A 15,638-nucleotide genomic window follows, 5' to 3' on the forward strand; every position below is an offset into this window, starting at 1 on the left:
CATTGGGTCAGAAGTTTTCATACACTAAGTTGACTGTGCCTTTAAACAGCTTGGAAAATTCCAGAAGATGATGTCATGGCTTTAGAAGCTTCTGATAGGCTAATTGACATCATTTGAGTCAATTGAAGCTGTACCTATGGATGTATTTCAAGGCCTACCTTCAAACTCAGTGCCTCATTGCTTGACATCATGGGAAAATCAAAAGAAGTCAGCCAAGACCATAGAACGAATTGTAGACCTCCAAAAGTCTAGTTCATCCTTGGGAGCAATTTCCAAATGCCTGAAGGTACCACGTTCATCTGTACAAACAACAGTACACAAGTATAAACATCATGGGACCACGAAGCCGTCATAACGCTCAGGAAGGAGACGCATCCTGTCTCCTAGAGATTAACGTGCTTTTGTGCAAAAAGTGTAAATCAATCCCATAACAACAGCACAGGACCTTGTGAAGATGCTGGAGGAAACGGGTACAAAAGTATCTATATCCACAGTGAAACGAGTCCTATATCGACATAACCTGAAAGGCTGCACAGCAAGGAAGAAGCCACTGCTCCAAAACCGCCATAAAAAGCCTGACTATGGTTTGCAACTGCACATGGGGACAAAGATCGTACTTTTTGGAGAAATGTCCTCTGGTCTGATGAAAAAAAAATAGAACTGTTTGGCCATAATGACCATCGTTATGTTTGGAGGAAAGGGGGGAGGCTTGCAAGCCGAAGAACACCATCCCAACCGTGAAGCGCGGGGGTGGCAGCATCATGTTGTGGGGGTGCTTTGCTGCAGGAGGGACTGGTGCACTTCACAAAATAGATGGCATCATGAGGAGGAAATTATGTGGATATATAGAAGCAACATCTCAAAACATCAGTCAGGAAGTTAAAGCTTGGTCGCAGATGGCTCTTTCAAATGGACAATGACCCCAAGCCTACTTCCAAAGTTGTGGCAAAATGGCTTAAGGACAACAAATTCTAGATATTGGAGTGGCCATCACAAAGCCCTGACCTCAATCCTATAAAAAATGTGTGGGCAGAACTGAAAAAGCATGTGCGAGCAAGGAGGCCTACAAACCTGACTCAGTTACACCAGCTCTGTCAGGGGGAATGGGACAAAATTCACCCAACTTATTGTGGGAAGCTTGTGGAAGGCTACCCGAAACGTTTGACCCAAGTTTAAAAATTTAAAGGCAATGCTACCAAATACTAATTGAGTGTATGTAAACTTCTGGCCCATTGGGAATGTGATGAAAGAAATAAAAGCTGAAATAAATCACTCTCTACTATTATTCTGACATTTCACTTAAAATAAAGTGGTGATCCTAACAGACCTAAAACAGGGAATTTCTACTAGGATTAAATGTCAGGAATTGTGAAAATGTATGTGCGTTTAAATGTATTTGGCTAAGGTGTATGTAAACTTCCGACTTCAACTGTACATTCACATTCCTCCACACGCTGCTGGGGGGGCGGGATGTTCCCCAATGCTGGAGGGGGGCCTGAGTGAAAAAGTTTGAATCTGGCCCACTGCTGTTTCAGCACACTCTCTCCTCTATATTTCCTGTCCTTTCCAATACAATATACCAAATGAAAAACGGACACAATTCAGGAGAAAAGCATTTGCAGTGTGCCAAGTTAATGTAACCATCAAATTAGATGGAACGGTACATCCAAGGCTGGTTCTGAACACTGCAACTGTGTATTCTTTGCACAATTTAGTGCTGTTTTGTGTTGAGGAAAATGTAGCCCTTACTATTTTGAGTCTATGTGAGTGTGTATGCAGTGTATCTAGTGGGTGACCAGTTGTGTATGTTTACTCTACCTGCGCTCTCCTGTTTTACCTGCTCCGGGAGAGCCAGTCTGTCAGCCTCAGCAGGAGAGCAGTCACATCACATCCTATCTCTCTGACCTCAGATAGACACAACACTGACATAAGGGACAGATGTTTCTATGAGATGGATTCTCGAAATACTGGGGGGGGGGGGGGGGGGCTGCTTGTGTGTGTGTGTGTGTGTGTGTGTGTGTGTGTGTGTGTGTGTGTGTGTGTGTGTGTGTGTGTATCTACTTGCTTATTCTGTATGTGTATGGACTAGATCACGCTTTGTGTGAGGGACACACAATGCACATTAGCGTTTTCAGGCCTGGACGAATGCGAATGCATTCACATTATTCCTCACATCAAACAGGGGTGGTGAGGCCCATATGCCGGCTCATTTGCAGCTGAATGTGGGAGGCAGTGGGGATGGAGCTCTGTTTAGCATGTGTTTATTTGTGGATGCGGCCATGGGATAGAGGAGGAGAGGGTACCAGTGAGCCACAGCTGGTGTGTGCCGCCCCCCTACCTGCTGGTGCATCAGGTCTGACTTAGGATGACCTTAACACAAACTAGCTGTCACCTCCATACCGTTTATTTTTATTTAACCACCAGTCAGTTAAGAACAAATTCTTATTTACAATGACGGCCTACCCCGGTCAAACCCTCCCCTATCCCAGACAACACTGGGGCAATTGTGCGCTGCCCTATGGGACTCCCGATCACGGCCGGTTGTGATACCGCCCGTGATCAAACCAGGGTCTGTAGGTACACCTCTAACACTGAGATGCAGTGCTTTAGACTGCTGCGCCACTCGAGATGCCAAGGTGGATCACTATCAGTCTGGGTGGCAGGTTCAGGTTTACACTGAGGTACAGTGAGTGACAGGAGTGACATTAGTTATTCTGATGTGAGTGAGGATGGGGCAGGTGTGCTTGGCATGTGTTCTATGAGAAGCGCAAACAGTACGGTAATAGAAGAACTTTAGACTGAATCGGAAGAGGAAAACAACATGTAAATGTGTGTTCACTGTTGACTACTGTATATATTGTGTGTGTGTGTGTGTGTGTGTGTGTGTGTGTGTGTGTGTGTGTGTGTGTGTGTGTGTGTGTGTGTGTGTGTGTGTGTGTGTGTGTGTGTATATGTGTGTGTGTGTGTGTGTGTGCGCGTGCCTATAGACCCTCAGACCCTCGCTATCCAGTGTATGTGTTTAACCAGCATTGTGTGTTTACTCTACCTGCACTCCTCTTCTGTTTTACCTGCTCCAGGAAAGCCAGTCTGTCAGCAGCAGCAGGAGAGCAGTCACATCAAATCCTATCTCTCTGACCTTAGATAGACAGAACACTGGGCTGAGAGCTCACTGCTCCACTGAGAGGGACAGGTTCACCCCATAGAGATAGAGGACTCTAGATGGATATAACCCGTTTAAGCATGGACATTGCCATCGAGGGCTTCCACCATTTTAATGTAGTCAACTGGTGGGGATTCCTATTAGGTTTGGAGTGATCGGCCCATGATCAGAGCATTGTCTTCTCTTTTAAATTTGGTTTCCTATGGTTTGTAAATGGCTTTAAACTATATCACCACCATCTAGTGGCCACAATATAATTAATGACACACAAGATTTGGTTTAGGACTCCAGCACTGCGGGTGCAGTAAATCACCAATATTAGCTTTATGCTTTTTTCAAACATAAAAGAAGAAAATGTAGTACTTTAAAATGAAGAGTACGGCAATCAAATTTTATTGGCCACATACACATGGTTAGCAGATGTTGTTTCGAGTGTAGCAAAATACAGTATATGCATATGAGATGAGTAATGCAAGATATGTAGACATTATTAAAGTGACTAGTGATCCATTTATTAAATTGGCCAATGATGAGGCTGCAGCCTCTCTGTGTTAGTGATGGCTGTTTAACAGTCTGATGGCCTTGAGATAGAAGCTGTTTTTCAGTCGCTCGATCCCAGCTTTGATGCACCTGTACTGACCTCGCCTTCTGGATCGTAGTGGGGGTGAACAGGCAGTGGCTCGGGTGGTTGTGTCCTTGATGACCTTTTTGGTATGCTATCATCAGATGCCATAATAGCACAGATGCAAAGATGAGTCCTCTATCTATCTCTGTGGTTCACCCTGAGACATGAGCTGGGAAAAGACAGTTAAACCACAAATACAAATAAAAAAGTTGTTTTTTATATCAAATAAATGCAGATCTACCCACACATGCAGAACCGGGCACTTAGTTCCACCAGTTTGGTGGCAGTGTTCTTTCCTGAGAGGAACTGTGTCCTTCCTTTTTTTTAGTAAACATTCGGTTGATACAGCGGCAGGTAAGGTTGGCCTTCCTGGTTTGACTGAGAGAGGACCAATACTGGTGATACTGAATGCCCCTGAAGGAGATTGTCTCTGACTCTGTGCCAGTGCAGGCTGCTTGTTATCTTTGTGCTCGCTTGTCCTTGCTCTGCTGTCTTTCCAACAACATGTTCCTTTCTCCCTGCCAATTGTGTTTGTCTCCACCACGGCCTCTGTTCGTGTGTGTGTGTGTGTGTGTGTGTGTGTGTGTGTGTGTGTGTGTGTGTGTGTGTGTGTGTGTGTGTGTGTGTGCGTGTGTGCGCACACGCACGTGTTTGCGTGTACTTGCAAGCGTCCTCTTTCTGGTGGTGAGGTAGGTGCAGTATCACACCTCGCCTTCGTCTTAATGTGGCTTAAAGTGGCTTAAAGTGGCTCAAGTGGCTTGAATCTGTTGACGGCCACTGTATAAACATGAATGTGTACAATAATTAAACAGAATTCTGCTTTGTGTTCATAGAATGTTTTTAGGGTCATGTTCATTAGTTAATTTGCTTCAAAACGTTGTGCAACAGAAAACAAATAAAGCAGTTTCTTATTGGACAAGTTCTGATAGTGCTTCCATGTTTTCCTCAATTTCAGACCATTTTCTTGTGTCCCGTGCCTAGTGAATATAACCCAAGATCAGGATGTTGTGGATGAGAGACGCTGAGGATGTGCTGAGGTTGTAGTTCAACGTTGATCATCATGGATAATGGTGGATTGCATTTGTTATATGTAGCGCCTCCTTTCTGGTCTTGTGCCCATCACCAAGGTGTAATGGCACCCTCCTACAGATACACCATCTTAATTTTACCCTGCTTCTCACAGCAGGAAAATAATCCTGCAGCAACAGGAAATGTGAATTATTATATGGATTATAATTAATGGGCATTTTGTTGGGGTTGATGCATTTTTCGTTATTGCATATCAAGTCTGACATTTTTAATTGGAAATTACAAACTTCGGAAGCATTTTTAAAAACCTCTACAGGATCGGTGTTCCAGCGTGGAACGGTTGAGCTAACATAGGCTAATGTGATTAGCCTGAGGTTGTAAGAAACCAAAAAAAATCCCAGGACATAGACATATCTGATATGGGCAGAAAGCTTAAATTCGTATTACTCTAACAGCACTGTCCAATTTACAATAGCCATTACAGTGAAATAATATCATGCTATTGTTTGAGGAGAGTGCACAATTATGAACCTGAAAATGTTTGAATAAACCAATTAGGCACATTTGGGCAGTCTTGATACAACATTTTGAACAGAAATGCAATGGGTCATTGGATCAGTCTAAAACTTTGCCCATACACTGCTGCCATCTAGTGGCCAATGTCTAAATTGCGCCTGGGCTGGAATAATACATTATGGTCTTTCTCTTGCATTTCAATGATGGTACACAATAAAAAATGATAATTTGTATTATCTTTTACCAGATCTAATGTGTTATATTTTCCAACATTATTTTCACATTTCCACAAACCTCAAAGTGTTTCCTTTCAAATGGTATCAAGAATATCCATATCCTTCTTTCAGGTCCTGAGCTACAGGCAGTTCGATTTGGGTATGTCATTTTAGGCGAAAATGCAGAAAAAAGGGTGGATTGTTTAAACCTTGAATACACCACAATTTGCATTTACTGCTGCACAGGATAATTCCCTGCGCCAACACAGTGATCAAATTAAAATACCAAATCTGTACCTGTGTGATGCATAGTGGTGGACATTTTGCAACATAATGCCCACCACACATCAACAATTGCAATAAGAGAGATACTTTGGCAAATATGACCTCGAGATAAATTCATCCGTGAGGTTAATATCGATTGGCCCCTTCATCAGTGACATTATGGTGTACTAGGGATGTGCATCTCTCCTTTCAAGCACAATTCTATGCACATCTAAATACATCACTGTCTGCCCATATGTAGCCATTCTCTGTGGCTTAGAGATTGAGATCCATTAACCTGTTAATGGAGCTTGTTGATAAACTCCTCATAAGGGATGATATTTTAAATGGAATTTTATTTATTTCACCTTTATTTAACCAGGTAGGCCAGTTGAGAACAAGTTCTCATTTATAGCAGTGCCACACAAACAACAACACAGAGGTACACAGGGAATAAACAAAGGTACAGTCAATAACACAATAGGAAAAAATCTATATACAGTGTGTGCAAATTAGGTAAGATTAGGGAGGTAAGGCATTAAAATAGGCCGTAGTGGCGAAGTAATTACAATTTAGCAATTAAACACTAGAGTGATAGATGTGTAGAAGATGAATGTGCAAGTAGAGATACTGGGGTGCAAAGGAGCAAAAATATAAAAAAGAAAATAACAATATGGGGATGAGGTAGTTGGATGGGCTATTTACAGATGGGCTATGTACAGGTGCAGTGATCTGTGAGCTGCTCTGACAGCTGATGTTTAAAGTTAGTGAGGGAGATATGAGTCTCCAGCTTCAGTGATTCTTGAAATTCGTTCCAGTCATTTGCAGCAGAGAACTGTGAGGAAAGGCGGACAAAGGAGGAATAAGCTTTGGGGGTGACCAGTGAAATATACCTGCTGGAGCGCGTGCTACGGGTGGGTGCTGCTATGGTGACCAGTGAGTTGAGATAAGGCGGGGCATTACCTAGCAAAGACTTATAGATGACCTGGCGGCAGTGGGTTTGGCGACGAATATGAAGCGAGGGCCAGCCAACGAGAGCAACCAGGTCGCAGTGGTGGGTACTATATGGGGCTTTGGTGACAAAACGGATGGCAATGTGATAGACTGCATCCATTTTGTTAAGTAGAGTGTTGGAGGCTATTTTATAAATGACATCGCCGAAGTCAAGGATAGTTAGGATAGTCAGTTTTACGAGGGCATGTTTGGCAGAACGAGTGAAGGATGCTTTGTTTTGCGAAATAGGAAGCCGATTCTATATTTAATTTTGGATGGGAGATGCTTAATGTGAGTCTGGAAGGAGAGTTTACAGTCTAACCAGACACCTAGGTAGTTGTAATTGTCTACATATTCAGAATCGTCCAGAGTAGTGATGCTGGACGGGCGGGCAGGTGCGGGCAGTGATCGGTTGAAGAGCATGCATTTAGTTTAATTTGCATTTAAGAGCAGTTGGAGGCCATGGAAGGAGAGTTGAATGGCATTGACGCTCGTCTGGTGGCTAGTTAACAAAGTTTCCAACGAAGGGCCAGAAGTATACAGAATGGTGTCGTCTGCATAGAGGTGGATCAGAGAATCACCAGCAGCAAGAGCGACATCACTGATGTATACAGAGAAAAGACTCGGCCCAAGAATTGAACCCTGTGGCACCCCCATAGAGACTGCCAGAGGTCCGGACAACAGGCCCTCCGATTTGACACACTGAACTCTGTCTGAGAAGTAGTTGGTGAACCAGGCGAGGCAGTCATTAGAGAAACCAAGGCTGTTAAGTCTGCCGATAAGAATGTTGAGATTGACAGAGTCGAAATCCTTGAATATGGCTGCACAGTATTGTTTTTTATCGATGGCGGTTATGATATCGTTTAGGACCTTGAGCATGGCTGAGATGTACCCATGACCAGCTCGGAAACCAGATTGCATAGGGGAGAAGTTACGGTGGGATTCGAAATGGTCGGTGATCTGTTTTTTAACTTGGCTTTCGAAGACCTTAGAAAGGCAGGGTAGGATAGATATACTGTAGATCTGTAACAGTTTGGGTCTAGAGTGTCTCCCCCTTTGAAGAGGGGGATGACCGCGGCAGCTTTCCAATCTTTGGGGATCTCAGACGATACGAGAGAGAGGTTGAACAGGCTAATAATAGGGGTTGCAACAATTGCGGCGGATAATTTTAGAAAGAGAGGGTCCAGATTGTCTAGCTCAGCTGATTAGTAGGGGTCCAGATTTTGCAGCTCTTTCAGAAAATCAGCTATCTGGATTTGGGTGAAGGAGAAATGGGGGAGGTTTTGGTAAGTTGCTGTGGGGGGTGCAGGGTAGCCAGGTGGAAACCATGGCCAGCCGTAGAAAAATGCTTATTTAAATTCTCAATTATCATGGATTTATCGGTGGTGACAGTATTTCCTACCCTTAGTGCAGTGGGCAGCTGGGAGGAGGTGCTTTTATTCTCCATGGACTTTACAGTGTCCCAGAACTTTTGGGAGTTTGTGCTACAGGATGCAAATTTCTGTTTGAAAAAGCTACCCTTTGCTTTCTTAACTGCCTGTGTACATTGGATCCTAACTTCCCTGAAAAGTTGCATATCGGGGAAGCTATTCGACGCTAATGCAGTACACCACAGGATGGTTTTGTGCTGATCAAGGGCAGTCAGGTCTGGAGTGAACCAAGGGCAATATCTGTTCCTGGTTCTACATTTTTTGAATGGGGCATGCTTATTTAAGTGGTGAGGAAAGCACTTTTAAAGAATAACCAGGCATCCTCTACTGATAGAATGAGGTCAATATTCTTCCAGGATACCCAGGCCAGGTCGATTAGAAAGGCCTGATGTGCTCTGACCCCTCTAGAAGCAGGTAATACACTGCTGTAGCTGGATCCTACTCAAATGAAATAGTAAGATTCATCCCCCTGAAGCATAAAGATGTGTAATTCACATCCCCTCCTGAGGAGTTTGGAGTATATACTCTGATAGGTGCTGACTTCCCAGATGCCCTAGAAACGAGACATGTCTTCAACCAAAGTACAGGCAGTTGTGTTAGCTGGCATCGCAGAGCATCACTATCAAATTGTGTCATCCATGGACAGATTTGAGGCAATATGCACACATGCATACATACACACACACACACACACACACACATTATTGTGCACATACGCGCACATTCACACGCACACAGATGCCTGGGGTTCTGTGCTGTTGTGGTGTATTTCTTATGCTCTCACACTGTTACTTTCTCTTTCTCCATCAGATTCCCTCAATAGGAGCAGTTCAACAAAGCCAATGAGATTATATCTTACAGAGAAATCCAATGAAAGAGAAGTACATGTCAATACAAAAAACTCATTTTGATTCACCTGAACTTTGTCTCACTCTAAGCTCAAGGTTGCTTCACAAATTAAAATTGCAATTATTAATTTAGGTCTGTTTGGCCTGTTAGTTTTCTTTGTAATTATCCTTATCGGATTTTATTATCAAAAAAATATGTTGACTGTGTTGTGCGTGGCCTTTTTGTGTGCCTGGTTTGTGTGACTCCAGGAGTGAGCAAATTGAGAGAATTTAATCAACTTATTTTTGACAGACTTAGTGGGTGAACAAGAGATTTTCAACATAACCAAGATTTTTTCAACTGTTGATAATAGATATAAGCACTGATGCTTGCAAGTGTATCGGTGGTGGTTGTATAGTGGATTCAATGAGAGAGATCAGTCTCTGATAAGGGAGGAGAGTTGCCTGTCAAACACACACATTTGTGAAGCATTTATGCAATGCTTATGAAGAGTTTATTAATGTCCTATAAAGATATAGATATATATATATTTTTTTTATGCTTTGGAACACTTGATTTCTAGTAAAATTGTCAAGAAACTGGAAGAAACTTAAATACCTTCAAATACCTTTAAATAACTGATATTAAAGGGTCTTAAATTTGATCAAGCACTGAAGATAGTCCACCAAGTGCTCTTGTTCTATCAGCAACAAATGAGTAATAGTTTTTTTTTTATGGCTGCATAAGCCCTGTGGGACCGTGAAGTGCTATTTATATTCTGTATCTTCCTGTGTGGATAACACCTATACACGGTTCTCCTATTCACAGTATGAACTGTTGGCCCTCAGTGTTTTCCCATGGTACCACCTGAGTGGGTCTTCTTTTCTGTACCTGCACTTCTCCTCTTTCTCCATTCTCCTCCTTCATGACAATATGTCTTCCTCGGATGAACTGAAGACATGGCATTGATCGAATGCACATCTTTCTCCGAGAGTTTTTCCAATTGTGTCTACCAATGTCATTATATTCCTATGTACGTACCAGCCTTTAAAAAAGTCTGAAACATAGAATTTTCTCTGACTGGTTTTACAGGGCCATGTTTTTCCGATTCGATGGTGGTCTAGTTGTTTGGTTGGTAGGAATGGACAGCCACATGGATTTGGATTTTGGCTGTAGTTCCAGGGCCGAGTGTCAAATTCTCTCAATGAAACTCGTTCTAGTGTCCTCACTAATGAACGACACTAATCGATTAGAACGCTGGTGGGAGGGGGTGGGTGTTAGCAGGGTGTTGGACTGGGAGGGTGAATATGGTCTCTAGCCTCATTCCAGACCAATGTGGCCCACAGCACAGAGAAAGATGGGAAAACATACCGTATTGTGGACCCAGTGAAACATTTATACCAGAATATATAGCACAGCTATAGAACAAAAGGAGAGCTTACCAGTGTACAGAGAGCATGTTTGCATATGAATAAACAGGAATGGAAATAGATACAGAGGCACTCTCCAACATGCACCACCTCACAGGCACACAAAGAGATCAGGTGTACACAGGCAAACACTCATAAACAAAGAAATGCACACGGATGCCCTATATAATACTGGAATGCAACACATGCATATGCACACGCAGACAGAAAAATAAGCACTCCACCTATTAAAAGCAAACACCGTCGATCACAGTCATTTGAAACCACCACTAGAAAGATATTGAAGATGTTGCCATAGAAATAGAATGGCCATGGCTTATGGTGTAAGCCCAAGTCTTTCACATGTCACTGCCATGACAACCCGCTAAATGTGACTGGTAACAACAGAGGACTGAAGGGGACTAAAGACACTGTGTTTGTGTGCCAGGCCAGCCAGAGACCGACAGACAGAGCCAGGTTGTTCAAACTGAGAATCAGTCAGCAGGCCACGTCAAAGCCACGCCAGTCCTTTTCTATACATAATGCGCTGAGATGAGTAAGTGAGATAACAAATGACTTCGAGAAAAGCACTAAAGGAATTGAAAGTCTTAGATTTCCAGGCTAAATATTTCAAAAATGTTAGATTTCCAGTAAAATAGTACAATTTGCCTATAGTCAAATTTCTATGACATATATGTTTTGTGAGTAGGTTATTGCTTTGTAAAGACTGCAATTCAACTGCAGTATATGCAAGAGGAGGGATGTAAAAAAAAACAGAGCACACAATATCATGACTAAGACCAAGTCAAAATGGACAATAATGGTGCATACTGTAAATTGCCTCTAGTCTGAATGGCCATCATCTTCTTATTTTATCTCCAGTTTTGTGATTGCAGGCAACATGCCAGATTCAGTAGACAACCGTCAGACACTGCACTGGGCTTCGTTTCCCAGAGCCTTCGTAGGGTTAAGATCATTGTTAGAACCATCTTAAAATGTATCTTTAGTAGCCAATCTTTTTTCCCCAGAGCCTTCGTGAGCAACGTTACTCTTAAAAACCTTAGCACATCTATGAGTGATGACAACCTGGGTGATCCAGACATCTCGTAAAGCAGCCAAAGTGAATCGTTAGATGGTTTTTGCCATTCCGCATAACTTTATTCACAGAAGATTTCTGCTAAACAGAATCAAGATGTTTAGGCTAGGTATGCAGGTCTGGTTGATGTGTTTTCATAAGGTTGAGAAGGTTTTTAAAGATCCACTGAACATGCATATTGGCACGTGAATTTTTCTGTTGCTCGTTAGAAAAACAAGATTTCAGTCTCAGAGGTGTGTTGCCTGACCAATTCTGTGTTTGGTTAATAATGTTTGTTCACCATGAGAAGCCTATTTCACTTTCTCAAAACCCCCAGAATGAATCTAACTCAAGAAATCTCTTTTGGCACTTTTGCAGAGGATGTTTAGTTCCTCAGTTTTACATCTAAGGTGCTTGGTGCAATTTCTCAAGTAAAGAAATGTGCGACGTGTTGTCTTGTGTAAACAAAGTCGGAGCTGCTGGGCAGGTCTGTCTCATTGTCTATGCTATTGGATATAGAGAGCATTCACCACAGCTATTTACCCCATGTTAGTGGGCAAGTGAACATTGTCAAATCAAAACCCAACCTTCATTAACCAATTGTGACACACAGACGTTCCAAACTCTTTTTTTAGACAAGACTGACTTTATCCTATTTAAACTTTGTAGTACATTTTGACACTGGAATAACTGTTTCTGACTCATGTACACTGAACAAAAACATAAACGCAACATGCAACAATTTCAAAGATTTTACTGAGTTACAGTTCATATAAGGAAATCAGTCAATTTAAATAAATAAATTAGGCCCTAATCTATGTATTTCACATGATACAGAATACAGATATGCATCTGTTGGTCACAGATACCTTTAAAAAAAAATGTATGGGCGTGGATCAGAAAACTAGTCAGTATCTGGTGTGACCAACATTTGCCTCAAGCAGTACGACACATCTACACATCTACTTCGTATAGAGTTGATCAGGCTGTTGATTGTGGCCTGTGGAATGTTGTCCCACTCCTCTTCAATGGCTGTGCAAAGTTGCTGGATATTGGCGGGACCTGGAAAACGCTGTCATACACGTCGATCCAGAGCAATCCAAATATGCTCAATGGGTGACATGTCTGGTGTTATGCAGGCCATGGAAGAACTGGGACATTTTTTGCTTCCATGAATTGTGTACAGATCCTTGCGACATGGGGCTATGCATTATCATGCTGAAACATGAGGTGATGGCAGCGGATGAATGGCACGACAATGGGCCTCGGGATGTCGTCACGGTATCACGACATCAGCAAACCGCTCGCCCACACGACACCATACACACTGTGCATGCGAGAGCAGAGAACAATTCACGTACACTGCCCCTAATTATTGTTGTGTGTTCCTCTTTAACTCTCCTTATATGTCCTACTGGAGCCACCATACCTGCCTGCTCTAAACAGTTGTTACGTTAGCTCACGAACGTGAGGACAGTTGTAGCTAATACACCTGACCACTTTATAAATAATTTAGCTAGTATTTTCTTTGGAGTTTCCCAGCCGTAGCCTGCCTAGGCTATATGTCTGTGATCGAAATCAAATCAAGGTAATGTTATTGTTTTTAAATATGTATTATTGGCACTGGCAGTATTATTATTACCAACACTAAATAGACACATTTTAACTATACATGTCACAATTCCAGACTTAATGTATAAACAGTCTATTTTCTGGGCATTTATCTGCTAAGTTCACCAGCATTGCTTTGCGTAGAAGTGAGAGAAATAGACTTGCCTTCTAATTTTACAGCTATGATGCTGTTGGCACTGTTGACTCTCAGGCCTCTCTGTTTAAATAAAAAAAGATCATTATTATTATTTTTTTTAATTGACCCACAATTTTGTGATATCCAATCTTCGATCCAATTACGATCTTGTCTCATCGCTGCAACTCCCCAACGGGCTCGGGAGAGGCGATGGTCGAGTCATGCGTCCTCCAAAACATGATCCGCCAAACTGCGCTCCTTAACACCCGCCCCCTTAACCCGGAAGCCAGCTGCACCAATGTGTCAGAGGAAACACCGTTCAACTGACGACCAGAGTCAGCCTGCAGGCGCCCAGCATTCACAAGGAGTCACTAGAGTGTGACAAGCCAATTGAGCCCCCCTGGCCAAACCCTCCCCCTAACCCGGACGATGCTGTGCCAATTGTGTCCTGCCCGACGGGACTCCCGGTCACGGTCGGTTATGACACAGCCTGGGATTGAACCCGGGTATGTAGTGACGCCTCAAGCACTGAGATGCAGTGCCTTAGACCACTGCGACACTCGAGAGGCCACGGCCCCTCCTCTCTCATTCACTACCGTTCATTCTAATTCCAGTGTGTTAATGTGTGTAAAATACACTTTTCGTTTGATTTGAGCTTGACCCAACACAACGTGCGATGCTCGTTTCAAAGTAACTTCTTCTATGATATAATGGCTGTCCGCAAACCAATGTTAAAGGTGCATTCCATCACCTACCGTGCTGGAGTGTGTGGTCAAATCCTCCTACCTAACTCAGTACTTCTAAGAAAATAAAAAAGAGCCCTACCAACTTCTAATAGACCCTCCCCCATTCCCAAAATACCTTCCAACCCCCCCCCCAACCTCAATGACCCTAAACTTCAATCTTTCCCTCTCTTCAACATACTCAAAACAATATAACACATGCTCCACCATTTCATTAACCATATACTCCAGTCAAGAACCATTCACATGCTTGACAACCAGATGTAATGATGAGTTCAATGTACAATGTCCTAAGCCCAATCGAGCAAACACCACCTCTTCCTTCCTAATCTGTCCTTTGAATCTTGGTCCACCGACATTTCTTTTAAGGCTTCTGAGTGGCACAGTGGTCTAAGGCACTGCATCTCAGTGCTAGAGGAGTCACTACAGACCCTGGTTCGATCCCGGGCTGTAATGCAACCGGCTGTGATCGGGAGTCCCATATGGCGGCTCACAATTGGCCCAGCATCATCCGGGTTAGGGGAGGGTTTGGCCGGGGAAGGCCGTCATTGTAAAATAAGAATTTGTTCTTTACAGAATTGCCAAGTTAAATAAAAATATATTTTGAGGGCATATAAATGACAGCCCTTTGGCTCAGAGTCCCATCTCCTCTGCAACACATCTATCAAAATGGCTCTAATCTTACATTTGGCCTCACCTTTACCCAGTGGAACATTAATATCAATTGTATCTAATTTCAAAGCTCTTTTGGCTAACTGGTCTATAATTTTATTCCCTTCCACAACAGAATGTGCTGGAAATCTCATTACTACACACATTCTCTCAATTCTCCATAATAACATGAATACCTCCAATAGTAGGTCACTCCTGTTAGATTTACCAGATTCAATACAGACAGAATCTAAGCATATTATAATTGCTCAGATTCTAACAGGTTGTTATAATTCTAACAGGTTGTACGTCCTCCACCCACTGTAGGTCAACTACTATCGCCAACTGTTCAACTGAGTATACTGGCAGTTCATGTGTTAGTCTTCTACATATCTTCACATCAAATTCAGAAACGTAAACACCTGCTTCTGTGCGCCCACTATCTGGGTCCTTGGATCCATCTGTGAAAGTGGTAAAAAAGCATTAAAACTTCACCCAATGTAATTGTCAACCAGTTTACCTATATCACTGACATCTGACCAATCTTTCCTTTTCACTACCAAGGTTAGATCAAGAACAGGATCTGGGAGTAACCATGGAGGAACATTCCCTATCATCACAGAAGGGCCAACCTCTAACTCCTTCAAACCACTCTCATCAGCAAGCTTTCCAACTGTCCAACTAAAACCACTGCCTTGTCTATTAGTATTCCCAACAGTCATCTAGAACTGTAGCAGTGGGATGCTCAACCTCACAGCCTTTCAACCTAACCCAATAAGCTAATTTTTTTTTTTTACGCCATATATCCAAAGGCATCTCACCTGCTTCCACTATTAAGACGCATACAGATGTTAATTCACCAGATGTTGATTCACCAATTCATATCCTTAAAGTATTCAGACCCCTTAACTTTTTCCACATTTTATTATGCTACAGCCTTATTCTAAAATGGA

The sequence above is a fragment of the Oncorhynchus mykiss genome, chromosome 2 (assembly GCF_057628025.1).
Source record: "Oncorhynchus mykiss isolate SJ-2025 chromosome 2, ASM5762802v1, whole genome shotgun sequence".
In the NCBI taxonomy this organism is placed as follows: domain Eukaryota; kingdom Metazoa; phylum Chordata; class Actinopteri; order Salmoniformes; family Salmonidae; genus Oncorhynchus; species Oncorhynchus mykiss.